We start from the raw sequence: 25,201 nt of genomic DNA on the forward strand, positions 1-25,201 counted from the left end.
AACCGGAGCTGAGGAGGAACTCCAGACTCTGGGAGCTAAACGCTTGTGTGGGAGTAACCGTTCTCATTTTGTCAGGGAGGCCTCGGTGGAGGTTTCACGCAGCTCCTGCAGTGAAGTTTCCTTCGAGGGTCTGAAGTAAATTAGACTGATGGAGTGTGTCGGCGTGTTAGCACGAGGCGTTCTGTCCAATGTTAGGTCTGGATACAGGAACAAAGCAGAAGCTGCTGCCTCGTTGAGGTGACGGGACACAGGCAGATATCGCCTCAAAGACAGAAATGTGGATTTTATTTAAAGTGCGTGGATGTGAGAGTGTCGCTGCAGGATATTCTGAAAGATCACAAAACAAAATCAGGCTGTGAAATCTCAGCGCAGAGCCTCGCTTCCTTTCAGCCAGCATCAGCCAACAATATGGCCTGCACACACACACACCTGTACGTACGCACACCTATGCACATGTTACGAGCAGCTCCTATCAGAAGCTTCGGGTAATTGTAGTCGTGTTGGACTCGACAGGTAAACGCAGCACGCCTGGTTTAGCTAACTCAGTGAGATGAGCTGGAAAAGAACTGATTGAGTTTTTTTTCAAGGAATCAGCCGGATTTGATGCCGGCACGCTTTGGACGGGGCGGCGGCGTTTCAAAGATCGCCCACAGGTACTCGCCGAGCGCTTGATTAAACCGCTCTGATCTCGCTGTTTCGATCCCTGGCTGCTCCGGCCTGCGTGCCAAAGTGTCCGTGGTTAAGGTGCTGAACCTGGTGCTGAACCTGGTGCTGCTCCTGATGCGTTTGTCAGTGTGTGTGCGCGTGTGTGAGTGTGCGTACGTGCATGTGTGTGCGTGTGAGTTCAGTGGTCTAAATATGATGCTGAGAAAAGTCGACTCCCCCCGCGCAGCATCCTGAAACAGGATTACACGTCAGGCTTATTCCAGCACAGAGACGATGTACGCGTCACGTTTATTAGAGATCAGGCTCCTCCGGGCCGTCACGCCCTTACAGCAGTGAGTTGTGGGTAGCTGGAATCCTCTCGGATATCAGCGGGGTTAATCACAAGGGCCAATATTTCAATCAGATGGAAAAAGCTGAAAATTTGCCGCGAGCTTGTTCTGCTGCCGAGCCTGAGAGAGAAACTTATGAGCTCTGGGAGCGTTTCAGACGCGGCGAGGTCACAGAGCCAATCTGATTCTCGTTTCCGTGAACGTGTCACAGACGGGCTGCAGGAATAACTGTGCTGTGTTGATCTGGGATCATCTAACATTGAATGTTTCACATGATAGTTTAAACACAAACGTGTTTGAATGGCACAGCTCGCTGACGCCATGTTTTACGTGGGCAGGGATGAGTCCAAAGGGGGGCACGGGGGCACTACACCATATTTATTTCACATTGAAAGTGAAATGATATAAAATCGAGTGTTAATATTAAAAAGTAAAGCTTTTTCCAAGCGCTAGTAAAACTGTGAGGGTTGGTTGAACATCATAACGTCTGTATTCAGCAGCACAGACACAAACCTGAGGATGCTGAGACACTGTTCTTCATCCGTCACAACACACACACACACTTCAAACCACACCAAACTCACACAGCCTTCCAGAAACACAGCGAAGAGGAGTTTGTCCTGCCTTGGATGTGATTGCATATTTATCGTATTTTATCTGACTTTGTCCTCAGAGACCGCGATCACGTTAAAAGTCCTGATGAGTCCACAAGACAAATTACTGTGTGTGTGTGTGTGTGTGTGTGTGTGAGTGTGTGGCTGCCATTAGGCTCCCACCCTTCATTTGTCTAATGGATGAAGACTTAAGCCCCCTTAAAACACAACGTGCACGCTCACTGCATGTGCACGGTGATCCATTAATTAGCTTAAGTGGACCCTCAGCACCCCCCCCCCCCCCCCCCCCCCCCCCCGGCGCGTCCTCGGTGAGAAAGCATCTGTAAAAGTCAGCTGATTTATCTGTGACGTTTCAGACTCTGAGCCCCACCCCCCCCCCCCCCGGCCATCCTCTGAGATGTTTCCAGGCAGTTTTCCAGATTTTCCAGAATCCCGGTATTTATCCCTTAAAGGGGCGGAGCAGCAGCTTATCTGAGAGCCTCGGCCTTTTCTTCTTTGTGATTGGCTCCGCTTCGTCCCGGAGCCGTGAGGAATGTTGCCTCCAGGGGAATTTTCCTTCATCTATTCCTGAGACGACGCCGATGGGGCTGCAATGTGGAGGGTGCTCAACATGAGACCGGAGGACCCGGGGGGGTGCGTTAGTCCCGTTCTGGGGACCGGGCTCAGTGTGTCATTCAGATTCAGGGAAGCTTTATTTACCGTTTCATAAGTACAAAATATCAATAACAAGAACTATGTCTGTGAAGGTTCTCAGTCATCCAGGTCATCGTAGTCAAAGGAGCTTGCAAAGAAAAGCGTCTGGACTTCTTTAAGTTGCTTGAAGACGTTTCACCTCCCATCCGAGAAGCTTCTTCAGTTCTAAGGTCAAATGGTGGAGAGTCCTTAGAACTGAAGAAGCTTCTCGGATGGGAGGTGAAACGTCTTCAAGCAACTTAAAGAAGTCCAGACGCTTTTCTTTGCAAGCTCCTTTGACAATAACAAGAACTGTTTCCATGGTAACTAGGAGGAGAAGCTGGAGGGCAGACAGAGGCAGTTTTCAGATGTGAGCATGTTGGAATAATAGGGTTAATCCAGCATCGGCACAGAGCTTTAAACACACCTGCACACACCGAGGAAAGCCAAAACGATGGAGCTGTGCAATCAGAGCCAGTCATTTCCTGCTGGAAGAGCAGATTCAAGCTCAGGAGAGAGGTCAGACTCCATCAACCAGCTTAAACAGGTGTTCTTACCTGAAGAAGGTTTTACTGGAAAGTAGAGCTGGGCGATAGAATGATAACGATATGTATCGCGAGATAACTTTTACTCGATAGAGAAATTAAGCTATCGCGATAGACCTCGCCGCTCTTGTCCTCTTAAAAAAAAAAAAAAAAAAAAAGGTCAGCCAATCCAAATTAAGCAGCGCAGAGCCGAACCAATCACAGCCGCAGCGTCACGTCGTGTGACTTGTTACGTACAGCACAAGTGCCAAGCCGCACGTGTGTTTGTTTGGGAAGCAGCCAGCGGGTAATGGAGGAATCTAGCTCCACCTGCTGCTTTGGCATGTTCATAGCAGCGTTTTCCTTCATTTCTGCCTTTATGTGTGGACGGGATTATTTTTTAAAACGAAAACGGAAAATCTCCGTTTTCAAAAATACCCGTGTACGTGTGGACGTAGCCTCGGTCTCTGACTGGAAGCACTGATTCGTCATTCGGCTTTTGTCAGACTAAAGTAACTGTTAAAACTGTTTGAAAAGCTCAGCTATACAACAAGGAGAGATTGAGAATTTCCTTTTAGTTCTCAGTTTATTTGATATTGACAAAAGTTAGTCAGTTTTGTCTGTTCTTCTGTAACACAAACTAAGATTTATTTTTAGAATTAATATTTTGTTTCTAAGTGGAATTGACAATTTAGTCTGTTTCGTTTGTTCTATTTTGAAACTTAAACGCTTTAGCGGCTGCCTTTTGTGTAGTTTGCAATATTTGCCTTTATTTATCTGAAAAAGTCTCATGTTCCTTAAGTACATCTACCCTGTTGAACTTATTATGGGAAATAAATATTTTAATAAAAACAAGCTGCTGATTATTTCACATTTTATTGTGAGCAACGGCACATTTAAATCTTACAAATATAGTTATTTGGCTGATATCATGATAGATATCGTTATCGCCTGAAATGAAAAAAACCTATCGTGATATGAAAAAATCTCATATCGCCCAGCTCTACTGGAAAGCAGATCAGAGACTTAAGGATTAATTTGCTGAGGAGCAGCAGACCTCAGACCCGCAGCAGAAAGCTGATTTATTGATCCGTTTCTGGATCAGCTGTGCAGGTGAGCACTGACTCGCTGCTTCTTCTTCATGTCTTTGTTTCCTGTGATCACACACAGACGGCACGAGGAGGAGAAACGCTGCTTTGACTTTATAGTTTGGACCTCCACCTCCTCCTCCACCTACTCCTCCTCCTCTCAGCTCAGCTTTGTTTTAGTTTGGTTCTGATTAGCAGCGTCTCTGTGAGTCCGTCAGGGTCAGTTGTCTGTCTGAAACCACACACACAGTTCAGAATAATCCTTCTTCATATGACTGCCCTTAGTGCAGCTCATCGTCTGCCACTGTTTCCATGGTAACAGCAGGAGCAGGAGGTGATAGCTTTGATAGCTTTGTTCTGATTGGCTGGCTATATCCTGTCTCTGTGACATCACACACAGCCAAGAGCAGAAAAAACTCTGTGAGCCTGAGTGTTTCATGCAGACGCCTGGAGGAGGAGGAGGCCGCGTTTTGGCTGCCGTGCTGACTTTAATCATCGGCTGACGCTCGTCATGTGACCTCAGCTGAAACGCAGAGTGAATTTAGCTGTTTGGAGGAAGTAAGAGTGTGACATCCTCGTGCTCGGCTGGTCGGGAAGCTGCTCAGCGTTTATCGTTGGCAGTGATGGGGAAGAATGTGTTTTTAACAACCGCAGCCTGGCTCTGTGTGACGGCAGCTTTCAGTGTTGGTGTGTTGGAGAAAAACACTCACTGAACAGGGACGACTGACTTTGACTCCCACCTCCACTGCTAGGCGAGCTTCAGAGGGTTGGTTTGGGCTAAAGCACGCCCCCGACAGGTGGAGCTGGGAATGACACGTCTCCTTGTTCTAAACTCCATCCTTCATTAGCTTCTCTGTCAGCTTCATTAGCATGATGCCAGTCATCATCACACACAGTGCTGCAGTGATGGCTGTTAGGCTCATTGGCTCTGTTGTTTTCCTGTCAGTGAGCATCTTTGAGCAGCAGATGGGGGGTGCAGCTCAATCAGCTGTTTGAGGCGCTCAGCTTCATCAGAACAGTCACAGTTAGACTGTTTGATCATATACGGCTACAAACATCAGGTATGGCTTTTAATAAGAGCGGCTCATGTGCACAGGCCTGCATCCCCACAGACTTCTGTGAGTTTGAGTTTCATGGTGTGAATAAACGAGGAGCTTGGACAGGAAGCGAGTGAAGATGTTACAGCTCCTGTAGTGTTTCAGAGTAGATCCTGGTGAGGAACTCGTTCTGGATTTAATGGTTCTGTTGTAAACAGAAATGGATAAAATTCCCGGCCGTACACTGTCAGCACTAACACACACTGACAGCAGCAGGCTTGCTTACACTAATGAATGGAGAAAACTGCAGGACTCTGGTCCTAAACTAGAATGACCACAGGTGTGTGTCCCTCTGTGTTAGCCCTGTGACAGGCTGGCCACCTGTCCAGGGTGTAGCCCCGCCTCTGCTGGGGGGGTAGAGAAGAGCCGGTGACCCTACACTGGTCTGAAAGACGGAGCTGCGTGTGATTGATGTGACTGCATGGAGGACTCAGACCTGTGTGCAAAACACACCAACCAGAAGCCAGAAATGGAAGCTGTTCACCTTCAAAATAAAACTCATCAACTAGTCAGGGAATACTCATTTGTCCTTAGCAACCACTGGCCATGGCAACACGTTTGTAGGCCTGCAGAGCGAGAGCGGCCTGCGTGAGGAACAACATGAGAGATCCCAGAGGTGGAGCTCGTTACACGTGTACGGCGTGAAGCTGAGCTGCAGCATCAATAACCTGTCAGATGTTATTTTTTGTGATTGATTGTTATAATAAGCTGGTCAGACGTTAGTTTATGGCTGTGTGACTCGATGAACTTACATATGAAGCAGTTTACCTGTGCAGTGAGGGAAACCGCTGCTCTGAGCCTCAGAGCCGCGAACACGCCCTCGTCCTGTCCTGCAGAGTCGGTGATGGCCGGCGTTTCGGTGTTTCAGCAGTGTAAGTGTCAGAGAGACACGGCGCCCTGACAGGCTGCAGAAACACCAGCTGCATACATTTAACACCTCAGTGTGTGTGTGTGTGTGTGTGTGTGTGTGTGTGTGGTTTGAGACTGCAGCACGCTCACCGCACACTTTCTGAAAAACCTCCGAATGTTGGAGTGTTTCCGGATTTCAGCTGTCAGTCAGGCGCGATCCGAGCTGTGCCGGCTCTCTGACAGTTTGAGGCCGCCGCTCGCTCGGCGCCTCGCTGTATTCGCATCTCTGCTGACCTGTTTCTGTGTGAGGCCAGTGCTGCTACTGTTCAGACGTTTGCACTCTAAACTGCTTTCTGATGCTCTGTGCCACGAGTTTAACATTTATTGACCAAAGTGCTCCACAGCCATCATCGTCGGCCTGGTTTTAAGTAAAATCACTGAGAGCCAAGGAGGCGGAGCCTTTGTCTTCTTAAAAAGAGTCACGTTTGTCCTGAGGCGCTAAAGCCAGCCGTGCAGCTCCAACCTGAAGCTCGCCGTCCTTTTAAATGAACGAGTACTAAACATACAAGTCGCTGGACTGTGGAGATGCTGTCGCGTAGCTGCTCTGAGGTTTTCATGCTTTGGTTCTGAGACGTTCTTTGTATTTGTGCTGCATTTAAACTAACCTCTGTTTCTTTGTCTTTTTCCATGTGCCGTCTGTGTCTGACCACCGCTCCTCAACAGGTATGTGAGACATGAAAATGTCTTTGCTTTTGCTGTCATGTTTGTGGCTTTTCTCTCACCTGTACAGGTGAGCGCTGGTGTGGTTTGGTGATGAGCTTTTGAAATGGTTTGTTTGTGTAATATTCTCTGTCTTATCGTCATGGATATCACAAGTTTACACAAACTTACTGGATTAAACTTGATGTTAGCCGTGTTGGTGTTTTCTGACAGAGCAGCGCCCCCTGCTGGTTTACGTTGCATTTACAGGATAAATCTTGGGCCTGTTACGTTGAGCTCTGAGGTTTTAAACCTTAATAGGTTAAAGAAGAGTCGAGTCTGGTGTTTGTTATTTCTGTTGCGTGCTCGTGGTGTTGCTCAGGGAAGCGTCCTGGGGCCTTTATCGTTGTAGAAAAAGGAATCGACTTGCCTGCTCGTCGTTATGCAGGCTGTGCTCTGAAAATGAATGAGCAGCAGTATTTTGGGGGCTGAGCTCAGTTTAATCAGTAAATATTGCATATTTATGGTTATCTTCAGCAGAGAAGAGTTGGCTGCAACAAAAACCCAGCAGAGGACAAAATGAACCAACCAGCACGCTGTTATCAAGTAAAATTACAGATCAGTCCCTCGCTGCCTGTTTGGAAAGGATTTAAAAAGCGTGTTGCAGACTGAGCGTGTGCAGCTGCAGCTCTCGCAGTGATTAAAGCGACTGAGCTTTTTATGAAAAATCCACTTTTTGGAGCAAATGAAAAAGTTCCCGTTTTTGTCCCCGCTCCTCCCGAATGTAAAGTGTGCCGGCAGCGAGGCTGCCAGCACCGCTTAACTTCACTTCACTGAGTTTTAACAGCTAATCTGCCAGATGGTGAGCTGTACCCGAGCCGAGATGGAGAAATTCCCAGGTTAACTTGTCTGAACACGACCCAAATCAGCATCGCGCCAGCAGGCAGCTCGCACAGGTGGGGGGCTTTTCTGCGTCCTCGTCTCAGAAGCTTCGGGGACCGAGAGCAAAACGGTCAGAAACGATGGACTGCTGGTTCACGGTGTCAGGTGTCTGCTGCTGCTCCACCCGTGATCTTCCTCGTGAGTCAGTGACTGATGGTGGAAAACACATCGGCACTCTTTATCTTCTCCTCGCACTGACAGGACTCTGCTTTTCACTGTGAGAGAAATCTGAGCCGATGTCGACGATCAGAGAAACCTGCAGCCTTCGGCTCGGGATTTACAGCCGTCTGACGTCTGCAGACGCCAACGTTTCACCAAGAAAATGACGTTTGTGTTTCGCTTGGAGAAACCAGAAGGAGCAGCACGCTGCAGCGACTCTGGTGTGTCAGCAGCCCCCAGTTTCCTGCAGATATACAGTTGTGCCTAGCTTAGCACAGACTGATAGCGGCGGGCCGTTATCACGGCGCTTCGCTACATTTGGATCTGTTTGGACAGCTGCAGTGGTGCAGCTGCCAAATAATCACGACTGCACTATTTCAGGGAAACTGCTGTGTTTCTGTCCAAACTTTGATGACACATTTCTGTGTTAGCAAATCAGGGCCAAGCATCAGCGTTGCCATGGTAATCCAACGCTGAGCACCACAGCTTCATCACGTTCATGTTTAAACTGATGTCTGGACCGTACACCGTATATAAAAGATGGGCATGCTCTGTAAAGCCTCAGTGTCAGTGAGTTGCCCTATCAGTTACCAGCTCAGGAGCTCTGTCAGCTCTGACCTCACAGCAGCCGTGTTATTGGTCAGACACACTCCGCATGTCAGCTAGCAGCTACAGCCACCTGTGTCACCATACACCTGACGGTCAATGGGGCCACGCCCCCACAAACAGCTGTTGTATGAATAAATATGTTTATTTTAACATGGCAGTCTCTGGGGACTGACTCACTGCTGCCCCTGCTGGATGTCTGGGGAACTGCAGGTTTCTTTGTCTTTGTGAAGCTTCGATGCTCACGTCTCAGAGAAAGAGATGGAGGTGATCTCTGCAGGCGACGCTCTAATCCCGCCGAGAGCAGATTAACCCCTGAGAGAGAGCTTCTGTGTCGTCAGATCTCAGCAGTAATCTGATTTAGACCGACTGTCGCCGTCTCATCTGTCTCATCCCCTCATCCTCTGACCTCGTCTTCTCTCCTGCCTGTTTTCTCTCATCCTCCTCTTCCTCTGACCTCGTCTTACTTTAATCCGTCTTTGCCGCTTCTTCCTTCAGCCTCCTCCCCGCAGAGCCTGTCTTTCCGTTGCCACGGCAGCCGTGGTATCCCAGCATGCTCGGCAGGGGGCTCTGACTGTGGAGTGGCCGAGCGTCTGCTCGTGTCAGAGCTGAACGTGACGAAGCAGAGGCAGAAGTGATGAGGGAGGCAGGAAGAGAGCAGATAGAGGATCAGACGGGAGGAGGCAGGTCAGGCTGCGTCCTCTTGCTGTTTCTCAGAGGAAGTACGACGACTGAACCAGTGTTTAAAAACCAGCTTTAAGCTAAAGTCTCAGTTATCATTGAATATGGAGAGTTTCTGTTTGGCTCACAGAGGCCTCAGAACATCATTATTAATCACATGTGACCTCAACTGCAGCCATGAGACGTCACAGGTCAGCTGGTAACAGAGAAACAGCCTCAAACCTGCGTTCTGTCTGAAGGTCAGCAGGGGGCGATGGTAAGACTTCTACAGGAGGATTCCTGACCTTTGACTCACCAACAGTCATGTCAAGGTAATCAAACGACCCCCTATGAGCGAACACGTTGGAGACAGTAGGAAGGAAAAACTCGCTTCTAACAGGAAGAAACCTCCAGCAGAACCAGGCTCAGTAAGACTCTGGTTAGATACCTAGAGCAGGGCGATATGGCCAAAAATATTTATCACGATATATATTTGAAAATTTGCGATAACGATATAACTGACGATATAATTGATGCGAGACAAAATACAACTCCACAACATTACTAGCACAAAAAGAAAACCTTCCATTTATTTTCACTTAAACAAGAAGCTGGTTTTTATGTACATTAAAGCTTTATAAAAATGTAACAGTGCAAATGCAAATTCCTTGCTGAAAGTTTAACCAAAAGGCATTTCCAGTAGAAATGGGCTGACATATCCTGAGCATAACCATGTATAATATCCACTGAAGTTAAAAAGAGGTGCTTTGCAACATTAAACTGCAGTGTGCAGTACGTATTTTTCGGAACACAAGGTGCACGGGATTATAAGGCACATTAAGCGAAACAAAGCAGTCAGATAAATCAAACTTTATTAAACTCATTCTTCTTGCTTCCTCCACTTCTGTACCATTGATTCATTAATGTTAAATTCTCTGGCAGCTGCTCTATTCCCATGTTGTTGCAGTATATTAATGACTAACCTCGTATTGTGGATGGATTATCTCAGTTGTTCTCCTGACTGAAGTTTGGTCCCTTTACAGCATCCTGCCATGTGATTGCATTTGTCTCTAACCATGAAGAACCTTCACGTTAACTTTTATAAGTGGAAAAGTGTTAGTGTTCGTCCTCCAGCTTCACTGTTTATGTTATGCTAACATAGCTGTGTCGCTAGCGATCAGGTAGCACATCATTATATACCAGCTAGCCCAACTTCAGTAACCCTACAAACGTCACTGCTGTTTAGTTTCCTGTCTTCATTTATGTTGGAAGTGATAGCAGAGCTGTACGTTTGAATTTTTTTAGAAATCTCTCAGTCAGAACATGCAATATCATGCTTAGGTAACTAGCGAAACTAGCGAGCTAACTTCCGCTAGCTTCCTGCTAACTTCTAACTCCGTTAAATGTAATAAGTTTTGTTTTCATGGATGCCTGGAAGTTAAACTTCATAGTTACACCTGGTAAAGCAGCAATGCTGATCGTTTTATTAAAGATGAAAGAATTTAGACAGTTTTTAACTTTCAGTGATGCTGCAGTGTTCGTTTGACCTGAAGCATACGGAGTTTAGGACCCAGATTTAAGAGCATCTTAGTCCGACAAATACGACAATAACGACGGCCGCTTGCATGTTCTGCAAAAAAATGTGCTTTGTCGTGTATCTGACGGACAAACGGCAAACCAGTTCCACATCACTGAAGTTGCACCATTTTTACAAACCAATTCTGGTTCATCTGTTTCACTCAACAATCGGCCATGTGCGTATGAAAACAAAGGCGCTGCGCATGCGCGTTTTACTCATATTCTATCGCGATATTTCATTTTCCTATCGTTGCCTAACATTATACCGGTATTACCGTGAACGGTATAATATGGCCCAGCCCTAATATTTCTAAGCTTTTCGGGGCCGAGTACAATAACCTCAGTTTTATCTGAATTAAGAAGCAGAAAGTTAGCGGCCATCCAGCTCTTTATGTCTTTAAGACATTCCTGCAGTTTAACTCATTGGTGTGTGCTATCTGGCTTCATGGACAGATAGAGCTGGGTGTCATCTGCATAGCAGTGTAAATGTATGCTATGTCTTCTAATGATGCTGCCTAAGGGAAGCATGTATAATGTAAACAGAATTGGTCCTAGCACTGAACCCTGTGGAACTCCATAATTAACCTCAGTGTGTGAAGAGGACTCTCCATTTACATGCACAAACTGGAGTCTATTAGATAGATATGATACAAACCACTGCAGTGCAGTACCTGTAATACCTACAGCATGTTCTAATCGCTCTAATAGGATATTATGGTCGACAGTATCGAACGCTGCACTGAGGTCTAGCAGGACAAGCACAGAGATGAGTCCACTGTCAGAGGCCATAAGAAGATCATTTGTAATCTTCACATGTGGTCTGCAGACTGACCGGTCTGCGTGTCATGATGTTTGTGCTGTTCGCTGCTTTTCTTTCATTTCTGCAGCCAATCACAGCAGCTCTTGTTCTCGCAGTGGTTGGCTGCAGGCTTGTTTTGTGGTGCACATCTGTGCAGCTAGGCTCATGTAGCAGCAGTGTGGCCTCAGAGGGCGGGGTGGGTGTGTTGCTGTAACGGGTGGAGAAATGAGGAGAAATTAATTCATTCAACAAAGGTCCTCAGAGAGATACATGTACAAACGTGTGTGTGTGTAGGCACAGTTTGGCAGGCGATTGTTCCTCCTTTGTGTAGCCTTCATTGCCTGTGTGTGCATGCATGTGTGTGTGTGCATGTGTGTGTGTTTGTGTGCGTGCGTGTGTGTGTGAGTGAGTGGGAGGTACACAGTGAGATGCATCTCCTGGCTGGTTGCAGCTCTAACAGCAGATCCTGCCTCGTGGTGGGCGTGGACAGACCTCCTCATTCACCTGCAGGTGTGCGCTGACACACACTGAAACACTTGTGTTACCTGGGTGAATGTCCGCCCGCTCAGTGCTCTCTTCTTCTTGTTTTGTTGGTGTTGTGTATGAATGAAAGTCTCTGGTGTGCGTCCCTTTGAAGCTCTGAGGTTTGAATTCGAGTGTTTGAGTCGATTGAAAAACAGCCACAGAGCAACGAGCAGCAGGAAACGCGTGTGGTCGCAGGTGAAGGTCAGGTGACCTCGAGGGTCAGATGGGTTTGTGCTTCAGTTTGTCTAAATCCAGAAAAGCTCCACCTGTTGGTGACCGCTCAGTGTCAGAGGCCACCAACGAGGCATCGTGAGCATGGGCAGAGTAACGAAGGCGTAACGCTGTCACTGAAGAATCTGCAGACTGTCTGGTGTTCAGCGGGCGGCGGCGGTCTGCGAGGATGCTCGCTGTGATGAGATTTCATTTGTGTGAGGCCGCCTGCATTTCCACGGCAATTATGAACCACATTTATTTTATTGGATGATTGGACTCTGTGATGAGCCTTTTAGCCTTACAATGAGTGATTATTTCGGGCTTTTTGTGAATCCAATAAATTGGCCTTTAAAACGAGAGCGAGGGAGGCGGGCTGCGGCGAGCCACCGCCGCTCAGTTTGCATTTTGATGGAAAGAGTGGAATATGTGAGCGCCACGCGGCGAGGCTTAAAAACACAATGAATCTCCTCCAAATGAGCACAAAGTCATTTACTGCGAACAGCTCAGTGAGTCACACTGTGTGTGGTCAACACACGTGCACGCACACAAACACACACACACACACACGATGACATTCAGTGTTGTCATCAGACGATCTGTCTTTGTTATCGCTGCTGTCGAGAGGAGCTTGTTAGTCTGAGAGATGTTGGCCAGCAGGAGGGTGAGTGTGTGTCTGTGTGTGTGTGGCTACACTGTAAGTCGACTTCCTTTTGGACATCAAACATTGGTGGATATTGGTCGTGGTGGGCGGGTCATGTGGTGTTCACCTGGGCGGGAGCGTGTCGTGGCACAGGTGAGTGTGAGCGGTCGTTGCCTGTGAGGTCAGCTCGGCGCCCGGCTCAGCTTTTGGATCCATTTTCAGGCGTCTTTCCGGTCAGTCCGGCAGAGACGGAAACGTCTGGCGGAGCAGCCTGTGTGCTTTCCTGCGGCGTCACATCCAACCGGCCCGTCTGTGCGGGCGGCGAGGAAAACCACGTGGTGCTGCTGTTAGGCTGTTATTTAAGATGATGGATGACGGGATCTGAGCATGCTCAGTTCAGAGGCAGCACCAAATCACAATGACACGCCCACCAGTCGCTCCAGGCACTCGATGATTATGATTACTATCAGTATTATTTGATTAACTCGATGAATCGGTTTAAATGTGAGACATTAGAAATGGTTTCTGGAGTCTTTCCTTCAGTATGTCCAGATTAAAAAAAATGCTGTGACATCACTGTTGATCTTTCTGCTTTTATGTCACTTTAATGGACCTGTTGTCTTAGTGGACTGAGGTCAATGGTCACGTGGGCAAAGGTCCTGCTGTCCAATCAGTGATTGATCTAAAAATAAAAGCATTTCCAGTCCAGCCCCCCGACCCCCTCCTTTCTAACTGCAGTAATATCAGAGCCCACTGACCAATCACATGACCAGCTGGGCTCTCTCCCTCCCCCCACGGACGGCGGTAAGCTGCCATGTTGGTAATTGTTTGACCTCTGTGAAGTTGACCCTGTGACCCAGCTACAGGCACCGTCGTTCCTGGTCTGAGCGCCACCGCCAGCATCCGAGCTTTGACCTGCTGGCCTCAGGAGGAAGCTCCAATTAAGTTGATGTCATTTGTTGCTGGTGACGCTATTCTCCAGCTCTGACCTCTGACCTCTGTGTGTTTGTGCTCCATGTTCCTTCCTGTGACTTGAACTTTGACCTTTGAATGAAACGCAGCACTGAAAATGAGCTTGCAGCAGCTTAGGAGTGCGTACCTGTGCACCCTTTTCTGTGTCATGAGAAACAGGAAGTGCATGTTTGATTGCAGCAATTGCAGCTCCACCTGGTCCTCTGCCCTAATGTTCAGCGTTACTACAAACACACCGTCTCACTGACTGCTGCAGGTACGCCCACACCTGTGTGCAGGTGAGGGACAGCCAGGTGTGCAGCGTGTCGTTGGATTGAGACTGATGTGATGTCATTTGTGAGAAAACTGTGAGGTTGGCGGCACGGAGTGAGCTGAGCTCAGGTGTGCTCTGATGTTTTTGCCCAGGGTGTGTGTTTGTGCGCACGTGCGTGTTATCAACCAGCAGGTCGGTACATTCAGCCGGACTTCCAGCCTTCCTCACTGCTCTCTGTTGTCTTCCTCCTCACTGCTTTGATCCGTTGCTCATACCGAGGCCCGTGGCTAAGCTAGCTTTAGCTTTAGCCACTTTGGCTTTGCTAGCTTGTTTAAAACGCCTGTATTCACCTGGCTGACAGGTTTACAGGTCTGAGACTGAGGATAGTTGTCACCGGCGTGTTTGTCATGGTCGCCTTGGTTACTGTGGCTAATGTTATGTTAGCCTGTGGCTAACTAGCTCAGACCAGCTCGTGAATGCTGCTGATAAGACAAATCACCTCTCAGGTTCATGATAAAGAATGTCAGTGTTGGTGTTCAAAGGAAAACAGGAACTGGTCTGTGGGGTCCTCCTTTCTAATGACTGACCCCGCCCCCTGTTTGAAGGTTTTTGGAAGGTCTTAGATGATGTAGGGGTGGCGGCGGTGGTGGTGCCTGAAACATGTTGTGGTGTAACTGCTGATACGAATCACAGACATGAAGCTAAACGTGCCCCGCGTTAAAAACTCACCTGAGCGCCATAGTAAAACGGTACCGATGTCATCAGGAGAGAGGCGGGACTTGAGCATGAGGAAGTAATGAGACGTCAACGCAGGGATGAAAGTAAATCCATCAGAGTGGACGGCAGAGGCAGACGCGAGGATTAACCTCAGCAAACGATCACATGTGGGATTATAGTCGGACAGGCGTGTGTGTCTGTGTGTGTGTCTGTGTGTGTGTGCGTGTGAGATGGGGATGAGGATGAGGATGATGAGGATCAGATTTGTTGCTGAGAGGATTAATCTGCTGAATGACTGAAACTGGAACAAAGCAGCAAACATGAAAACAAAGCTCAGAGGACACTGACCGCAGCCAATCAGAGAGCCTGTTTACAGCAGCAGGTATAGATTATTGATCAGTCTGTTTGAAGTGTACATCAGAAGATCTCAGCGAGCTCGCAGTGGATGTCTGGGTGGATGTGTCGATGAATGGACGGATAGGTGGATGACTGGATAGATGGACAGCTAGGTGGTGTAAAGGCAGGCGAAGCGTGTGAACGAGGAGGCCAGTCGAGCTGTTCTTCTCGCTGTTAGCGCTGAGGTCACGGGCCGTGGCGGGGGCGGGGACTAACGTTCAGCAGGCTCCTTTGTGCCAACACTTCTCCTGAAGCGGTGCCACAGCCTCACAGATGTTCTCCAACCAGCTGGTGGGTGGTCGGTGGAGGTTCGCGATGGTTACCCGTGTGCTATAACAGGCGTACAGTACTGCACCGACACCCACTGTGAGGTTGCTATGGTAACTGATGGGTCGCAGGTCAGAGATACGTGGAGATGCAGAGAAGTCGCCTTCCTCGCTGACTGCCGGTGACCAAGGCAACCTGCTCGAACCAGAGCAATCACAGTGAAGCTTTTGGTGCAGCAGCCTCTGTCTGAGGTGTTCTACACGAGTGACCATCGTGTAGTGACCTAATGGCCTCTGACCCCAGTCTGGGCGTGTGCGCTGAGGTCTGACTGGCTCAGTCTGTTTCTGTCTGTGTCACATGACCCACCTCCCTCACCTTCCTCCACGCCTGGTGGAGCTACAGGTTTCAGACTGCGTGATGTTAAAGATGACTTCGCTGCACAGATGGGACAACGAGCTGCGAGGAATTGTTGATCAGTGTCAGAGGTCGTGTTGGTAACCGTGGTAACCAGCAGGCTAGGAGTGAGGCTGAAAGCCTGCAGAGGTGTTGATACGCGACTCCTCTCCCTGTGCTATTGATCTGTCTGACCTCGTTAGGAGGGATTCCTCTAATTGGAGCCCACTAATGGCTCCTATTAGCTCGTTAGGTGAAGTTAGCTCGTGCAGAACTTCTGCTAACAAGCACGGACACTTTTCTTTGTGAGCAGGCAGTCGCTTGCTGTGCTCAGGCTACACGCCACTGAGTTCCTCTTCCTGAGAAACCAGCTCTGTTCATCCACAGGGAGCTCCTCCTCCTGCCTCACTGTTTTATTTCTCTGTGAACGAAATGAGCCGAGCGATGGGCCTCGGGCCTAATGGCAGCTGATAAGATTTCCTTCGATCTGGACTCGTGCCACCAGCCGAGAGCAGAATCCTCCAGAGAATCGATCCTGAACAAATCCAATCAGCTGCAGATGCTCGCTGAGCGGCACCAGGGGAGCCTCTTTGTTTTACACGAGGAGCTTCCTTTAATCGTGTTACTGCGTCCTGAGTTTACCTTCAAACTTCCCCCTTAAACCCTGACTGCGTTCCTTTAGAGCACAAACTCCAGCTGGGAGTGTCCTAGAATCAAATCCTTTAAAATCCAAATCTGGACAAAAACAATGTGAGGCTGAACTCTGCTGTAGCTCTCGGCCTCTGTCTTCATCTTCCTCTGTCTAAATCTGAGCTGAGCCTTAAAGCCCGCCACACGCAGCACCATTAATCATATGCCCACTACGTTCTTATTGTGGGGGTTTTAATATCCATGTCTGCTGCCCTGACAAACCTCAGGTGAAGGAGTTTTTAAGCCTCATTGATTCTTTTAATCCGGTCCAGCCCGTACCTGGTCCCACACATGAACACGGACACACACTGGACCTGGTCCTGTCGCACAGTCTACCTGTGTCTAACATGGAAGTGACTGACACTGCCTTCTCTGACCATATGGCTGTATTATTTGATGCTGCGTTTTCACGCACTACAGTTCAAACCAGCGCTCCTGTTCGCCGCTGTCGGATTATTAACCCTTCCACTGCTGCCCAGTTCCCCGCTGATCGTACTGCCTAACCATTCTGGACTCTGTGGCACCATTAATAACCAGGCAGCCCAAGGCTAAAACGGACCCTTGGTTTAACGACGCCACTCGGGCTGTGAGGAGGGAGTGTCGTAGAGCTGAACGCAGATGGAAGAGGGACAAACTGCAGGTGTCTCTTAAAATCCTAAAGGACTGCTGGCGCCTCTATCAGGATACGGTCAAGGAGGCTAAAAGAAAATATTTCTCTAAGATCATTTCCTCCAACAGTCACAATCCACGTGTTATTTAACTCTACTGACTCAGTCTTAAATGCTCCACAAAGTGGCTGCTTGGAGGCCTCTCTGATGATTTTATGTGTTTTTCATTGAGAAGGTTGCAACCAAAGGAGAGTGGTGTCCCAGAGGTCTTCCAATCAGGTTTTAAAAACGTTCATAGCACGGAGTCAGCACTCTTAAAGGTTTTTAATGATATCCTCCTTTCCTGTGACTCTGGTAATCGTGTTGTTCTTGACCTAACAGCTGCCTTTGACACTGTAGACCACAACATTTTACTGACTCGCTTGCACCATCTTGCAGGCATTCGTGGTACTGCTTTGAAATGGTTTAGGTCTTATCTTTCTGACAGAACTTTTAGTGTTAACCTTTCAGGGTATGAGTCCTCCTCTGCTGCCTTTCAGTCTGGGGTCCCACAGGGCTCAATTTTAGGGCCTCTGCTTTTTTCATTATGTTTACAGCCCCTGGGAACCATCCTCAGAAGGCATGGATTACCCTTCCACTGCTATGCTGACGACTGTCAGATTGATCTGCCTCTGAAGCAGAACGATGCCTTCTCTATTAAGCCACTTCTAGCATCTCTAGAAGACATTAAATCTCGGATGTCCCTAAACTTTCTAAGATGTAATTCAAGCAAAACTGAGGTGATTCTATTTGGTCCTAGTGGACCTTGTGAACCTTGTGTATTTTAAACCTGTTGTTACTAACCTGGGTTTTAAGATGGACAGTGATTTTAAATTAGACAGTCAAATTAGGGCTACTGTCAAGTCCAGTTTTTATCATTTAAGGCGCTTGGTAAAGATAAGACCTACTTTATCCAGGCTGCATTTTGAAACCGTAATCGATGCTTTTATTCCATCTCGTTTGGATTACTGTAATGTGCTGTATTGTGGAGTTAGTCAGCATCTTCTCTCTCGTCTGCAGCTGGTCCAAAATGCTGCTGCACGACCTTTAACCAGAACTCGCAAAAGAGAGCACATAACTCCCATCCTGGCTTCACTCCATTGGCTGCCTGTATAATTACAAAATGTTTTATGTAAGATTTATGTTTTGTGATTTATCACGTTCGGTGTGAACACAGTTCATTTAAAATTCTCATGTTTGTTTTTAAATGCTTAAAGCAGGGGTGTTAAACTCATTTTAGTTCAGGGGCCACATGGAGAGAAGTCTATTCTCAAGTGGGCCGGACTGGTAAAATCATTGTGTATATAACTTAAAAACAACAACTTCAGATTGTTTTCTTTGTTTTAATACGATCAACATAAAAATAAAGCTAGAGCCTGTGTTCAAAGTAGTACAGGCACAACATACAGTAGCTATTAATCATAAAACACCTCAAGTTATTTGAAAATCCTGAGGACAAAGAACAAGCACACAGCGCCTCAGTGATTCACAGAAGTATATCACAGATCACAGAAGTACATCAGGGTGTCTCATGCAGCACTTTCAGTGGGGTTGCATCGTTTATGTGACTCCTGATACCTGGCATCTTTAGCTTTCACCAGCTCATCAATATCAGGCTTCACATCCTGAGCAGCAGCTAACTTCAGGATGTGATTCGAGTGCCTGTGCGTGAGCCTTGAGCGCAGTTTTGTTTTATTTATGCTCATTACAGAGAAAACTTGCTCACAAAGATACGTGGTTCCCAACATGCACAATAGTTTTGCAGCGAGGGCATCAAGTTGGGGTAACCAGGCAGGAGATTCTGATAGAATGTGTTCAAGTCAGCTGCAGCAAATTTGCCCTTCAAATCCGAGTCACGCTGCAAGTCTGTTATTTCAAGTTGGATGCTGACGGGCAGATCAAAAGGATTCACGGTGAACGGCGAGCACAAAACTTTGAAGTCTTTCTCCAGTTCACCAAAAATCTGAAATCGTTGCTCAAACTAGTAACAGTCCCGTTATTTTATCTTTGAACCGCTTCATATCCGCAACACTTTGGAAGTGAGCTGCATCACCACCGGTGGGCTGCGTCTCCCACAATAACAGCTTCAACTTGAAATGCTGTCATGATACTGCGTGACAACTTTGTTGCGTCCTTGCAGCTGTTTGTTCAAGTTATTCAGGTCCTCTGTAACATCCACCATAAATGCAAGGTGCTGCATCCATTCTGCAGAATGAAATTCTAACACTGGTTTCCAGTTTTCTTCCATAAACTGTTCAATTTCTTCTCGTAAATCAAAGAAACGCCTCAGCACAGCACCTCGGCTCAGCCATCTTACCGCAGTGTGGTATGGCAGGCCATAGATGTGGTCTTTCTCTCTGAGAAGACTGTCAAACTGACGGTGCTTGAGGCTTCTGGATGAAATTAACAGTTTGGATGACCACCTTCATGGCGTTATCCATTTTCAGTGACTTGCAACACAAAGCCTCCTGGTGCAAAATACAGTGAAAAGTCCAAAAACCACGTCCTCCATTTGCAGATTGCACTTTATCTCTGAACCTTTTTACAACGCCTGCTTTCTTCCCGATCAGTGAGGGCGCACCATCTGTAGCCAGGCTGACAGCGCGGGACCGGTCCACTCCGACCCTGTCCAACGCGCCGACGAGTGCGGTGAAAATATCAGCTGCGGTCGCTGTATCTGTCATCGGTACCAACTCCACGAACTCCTCGGTGACGGTCAATGTGTCATCAACTCCGCGGATGAAAATTGTGAAAATTGCCAGTTGTGCAACATCTGTAATGTGCCTTCATCAATTGCAACTGAAAACACAATAAATTACTATTTTTTTGTCCAAATCCGCTGAAAGATCAGAAATCCTGTGAGCAACTGTGTTTCCTGTCAGGCTGATATTTGCAAAGGCCTGGCACTTTGCAGGGCACACAATCTCCGATGCCTTCATCATACATGTGTTTACAAATTCACCCTCACTAAATGGTTTGGAAGCTAGTGCAATTTCGTTAGCAACGAGGTAGCTAGCTTTCACTGCAGCATCACTGATGTCTCGGCTGTGAGTAAACACAGACTGCAGTTTCTTCAGACCCGCCAACAGTTCATTCACCTTCTCTCTTCTCCGCTGTCCTTGAAAGTTGTCATATTTGTCGGCATGAAGACTCACGTAGTGGCGACGGAGGTTATATTCTTTCAGCACTGCAACATGCTGGGAACACACCAAGCATACAGCTTTCACTTCCGTGAATAAACAGGATGACCATTTTTCTTGGAACACTCTGCAGCCACTTTTCTCTTTTTGACAGAGACATATTGGGCCAATGAGGGTGCCAAAGCACATCGGGTTTAAATTTCGCGGGCAAAACAAAGTAGCTCACAATTGCTATTGCGCCATCCAATGGACACAATTGGAACAGCAGTTTCTTTATTGAAAAATTGCTGCTCATTTTTATACTTTACAAAATCATCTCACGGGCCAGATTAAACCCGTTTGTGGGCCTGATCCGGCCCGCGGGCCGTACGTTTGGCACCCCAGGCTTAAACGGTCTTGCCCCAATTTACCTCTCTGAGCTTCTTCGTCCTTACCCACCCCCCAGGTCTCTCAGGCCAGCTGACAAGCTGCTCCTGGAGGTACCCAGGTCCAAGAGGAAGCTCAGAGGGGGCGGAGCCTTTCCTGCCTCAGCTGAGGTACCCAGGTCCAAGAGGAAGCTCAATTCTAATTATCATTTTATACTATTTTATTATTGCTTTTGCTATTTGTGCCAATTCTACTGTTTTAAATATTATTTGAATTATTTAAAAAAAAAAAAGATGATATGTTTCCTCTATTTATATTATTTCTTTTTTGAACTTCTTTAATGTATCAAGTGTACAGCACCTGAAAGTGCTTTATAAATACATTGCTTTCTTGCTAGTGTTAAAGAGTACTGCACTGATTCAGCTAAAAGGTGATGTGTTGCAGGCGTGTTTCAGGCGTGTTTCAGGTGTGTTTCTGGTGTGTTTCAGTCGTGTGACAGGCGTGTGACAGGTGTGTTGCAGGTGTGTTTCACTTGTGTTGGAGTCATGTTAGAGGTGTGTTGCAGGGGTGTTGTTGGCATGTTGCTGGTTTGATTAACATGTGTTGTTGGTGTGTTCAACATGTGTTGGAGGTGTATTACAAGTGTGTTGTCGACATGTTGCTCGTGTGTTTCAGTTGTGTTGCAGGCATGTTGTTGGTATGTTGCAGGTACTTTGTGTGTTGACCTGCAGGTTTCAGGAAAGTGTTTGTGAGTGTTTTTATTCCAAGCTGGCAATAATTTTAATGTCAGGATGTCTTCATGCAGCGAGCTGCACTGATTGGTCATCAAGCTGTGGTTCACTGTCCTCTCTTGTGATTGGTTGATGTGTTGGGCTGGTCCATGGTACACAGCCAGAGGTCCGTCCTGATGAGGCGTCTGCAATCAAAACACCACAGAGACTGTTAAAAGCAGCTCGTCATGTTTGCTCAAAGCTTGAAGCACAAATGTTTTGGTCCTTTTAAACTTTATCGTTTTGCTGTTGCAGGACGTCTGAGGGGGTGCACCCCCGCCTCCTGACTTCCTGTTTGCTTTGCTGCTGTCACTTGAGCATCCAGAGGCTTCACCTGTCCGTCGCAGCAGATTTTCACTCTGTAAAAATGTAAGTACGGTCACCCTTCAGAACCACTCTAATGTTCCTCTGAAGCTCTCTTGCTGCCAGCCAATCATGCGACAGGCTGACTCAGTGCTGAGCTCTAAGTGTCTGCTCACGTTTGCAGCCTTTCATTTAATCAGAGCTCTGTGGCTGTCAGTCCTCTGCATGCAGCTTCATCACATGGAGTCTTTTACCTCATGTGACAGCTTTCATGATTCACGTCACATGGTGTGTCTGCGGTCCACCAACAGATATACAACATTATAAAAACAGTCTTTCTCCAGAGCCTTGCTCAGTCGTGTCATCATCATCATCTACAGTCTGTTTGTAATGATGAAGATGAGCAGAGATGAAGCTCACATCAGTCCAGTCCTGTCGCTCACAGACTGCAGGAAGCTCGATGCCAAACGCTTCTCTTTGTGTATCTGTGTTCGAGGCATGGAGGATGTAACAGCCACTCGTGGCTCTTTCCAGCACCTCCAAAATCATAGGAAGCAGATCTGTACCGGAGCCAGGAGCTGCTTGGCGAGCTTCCCCTCGTGTTCCCGGCGTGCATCAAATGAGAGGAGAACACAAAGAGCCGATTTCAGGCGCCGTGACATCAGGATTTCACAGAGCTTAACAGACGTGTCACCGTGCCGCCCAAATCTGAGCCCTGCAGATCGATTACAGCGTGGATTAGCTGTGAGCTCGCTCCACACGCCGTGCATTAATGCAACACACTTCAGCTGGAAACAGTCACAGGCCCAAGGGGGCGGAGCCTCCAACAACCAACCTCCATTCAGCCTCCATCGTCTGCTTTACACGATCAGGGGGCCTCTCAGTTACCCTGCTCCAAGGGATGGTACTTCACTACACACAGACACACACACACACACACACACACGTGGTCACACACACACACACACACACACACACACACACACACACGTGGTCACACACACACACACACACACACACACACACACACGTGGTCACACACACACACACACACGTGGACACACACACACACACACACACACACACGTGGTCACACACACTCACACACGTGGTCTCACACACGCACACACACACACGTGGACACACACACACACGCACACACACACACGTGGTCACACACACACACACACACACGTGGTCACACACACACACACACACACACACACACACACGTGGTCACACACACACACACTCACACACACGTGGTCTCACACTCACACTCACACACGCACACACACACACGTGGTCACACACACTCACATTCACACACACACACACACACACACACACACACGTGGTCACACACACACACACACACACACGTGGTCACACACACACACACACACACACACACACACACACACACACACGTGGTCACACACACACACACACACACACACACACACACACACGTGGTCACACACACACACACACACACGTGGTCACACACACACACACACACGTGGTCACACACACACACACACACACACACACACACACACGTGGTCACACACACACGTGGTCACACACACACACACACACGTGGTCACACACACACACACACACGTGGTCACACACACACGTGGTCACACACACACGTGGTCACACACACACACGTGGTCACACACACACACACACACGTGGTCACACACACACACACACACACACACACACACACACGTGGTCACACACACACGTGGTCACACACACACACACACACGTGGTCACACACACACACACACACGTGGTCACACACACACGTGGTCACACACACACGTGGTCACACACACACACGTGGTCACACACACACACACACGTGGTCACACACACACACACACGTGGTCACACCGTATAGCTTCATCTCACTGATCAGCTTAATATAAACGCGTCCGCTGGCAGGGAGGCGACCCCAGTGATACCAGTCTCACTAAAAACTCTTTGGTGGTTCTGATGGTTAATCCTGCGTCACCGGGCCACAGAGGTGAGCCGCCGCTCGGGCGGCTGACTGGTGATTTATGGGCGCACAAACAGGAAGCTGTCAACAGCTGATTCCTATCTCCGGTGTCCGTGAGCGCAGCAGAGCTCAGCTGACTCGAGGCACACAGACTGTAAAGTAAAGATGGATTCTGTGACGGCTGTTATCCAAATATGAAAAAATCTGATTGGCTGCTGTTCAAATATCAGAAATGAAATATCTGCTGATGGACACTTTAAGCTGTGCGTCGCTGTGTCGGGGAGCACTGACATGTTCACGTTAGCGCGTTTGCTCCCTCGCAGCGCCGCGGTGTATCGATCAGCCCTGCAGTCATGTGTAATCAGTCAGACGGGACGCCGCTGAACCAGATCGCGTGCGATCAGATCTGAATGTGGTCTTTGTATAAATCAGTGTACACAAGTGTGAAAGGCCATGTGCCCCGAGGACGACGACCCAGACAGCAGGACAGGGCTGGGATCACACGGGTGGAGGTGAAGTCCAGACCAGCACCTGCCGGAGGGGCCCTGTGGAGTCAGGGGGTGCAGGATTAGACGCAGGTCCTCCTTAAACGGCTCCTGCTGGGCGATATCGATGCGTTTGAAGGATAAACGGCTGGAGGTGGCGGCGGCACAGCTGACGGTAATGAGCTGAGGCTGATTTACTGGATGAAATGAAAGCAGCTCTCATTTGTGCTCCTGTCTGCTTCTTCACAGAGGCGCTGCTGTTTCCTTGATACCTGCACCCAGCAGGATTTAGCGCAGAGGCAAACAAATGCAAATGCCGGCCTAATTACCAGCAGTCACATCCGGCCTTCGCGGTCTACGTGGGCCGGGTCCTTCGAAGACCGAGAAGGATGCAGCCGACGTTTTGGGACACAGCTTATGTGACGCTCTGCTAGCATTAGCTGATAGCTTAGCCCTCCACCCTTCATCCACCGACAAAACGCTGACATGGGTGTGCACATCCAGCTGCTTTTAACTAGCACAACACACACAGTGACACACACACTCGAGGGGAAGAGACATTAAGGGTCAAAAGGGTCAAACCTAAACACCTCCATGTGTACCTGCGCATAGTAATGAGTTTCTGTCACAGAGACCTCGTGAGGAAATGTGACGAGGCTCCAGACAGAATGTCTCAAAGACGGCCTAAATAGAGCCACCTTATCTCCAAGGTGAGCTGTGGGGGGGGGGGGGTCTCAGGCTTGTCTCACTGAATGAGAATTGACATGAGGGCTTCTTTGGCTCCGAGCAGCAAACTAATGATTTAAGGAATGACACACACACACACCTGATCCACTCCCAAAGACACACCTGGACAAGTCCTGAAATTGACCAGCCCCTAGTTGGCCCCAGCTGTCCCCTGGGCTGGGTACAGCTCCCAGAGATTAGACTGAGCCGGGCTCCTCCTAATGTAGGTGTCAGTCTCATAAAGCAGGTTTGTTTAAACTGGGCAGAGCTGCAGAGTGACGATGACTGGCGTCCTGAGTGGACACACATCGTCCTCCCACTCTGGGACTTCCTGTCTGTTCTTCACGTCTTTGATCTTTTGCGTCGCACTTTTGTGATGTTGAGCTTTTTTACCTGCTGCTG

At 48.2% G+C, this 25,201-nt stretch overlaps 1 protein-coding gene across 1 annotated transcript in view; it reads left to right on the forward strand.

The window, feature by feature from the left end:
• LOC113015379 (semaphorin-6D-like) overlaps positions 1-25,201 on the forward strand; it is a 91,359-nt gene that overhangs the window by 19,837 nt on the left and 46,321 nt on the right. Inside the window, 1 exon segment of the mRNA XM_026157396.1 lies at positions 21,527-21,640. The gene's annotated coding sequence lies outside the window, so the exon portion shown is untranslated.

The sequence above is a fragment of the Astatotilapia calliptera genome, chromosome 22, assembly GCF_900246225.1.
Source record: "Astatotilapia calliptera chromosome 22, fAstCal1.2, whole genome shotgun sequence".
NCBI classification, from domain to species: domain Eukaryota; kingdom Metazoa; phylum Chordata; class Actinopteri; order Cichliformes; family Cichlidae; genus Astatotilapia; species Astatotilapia calliptera.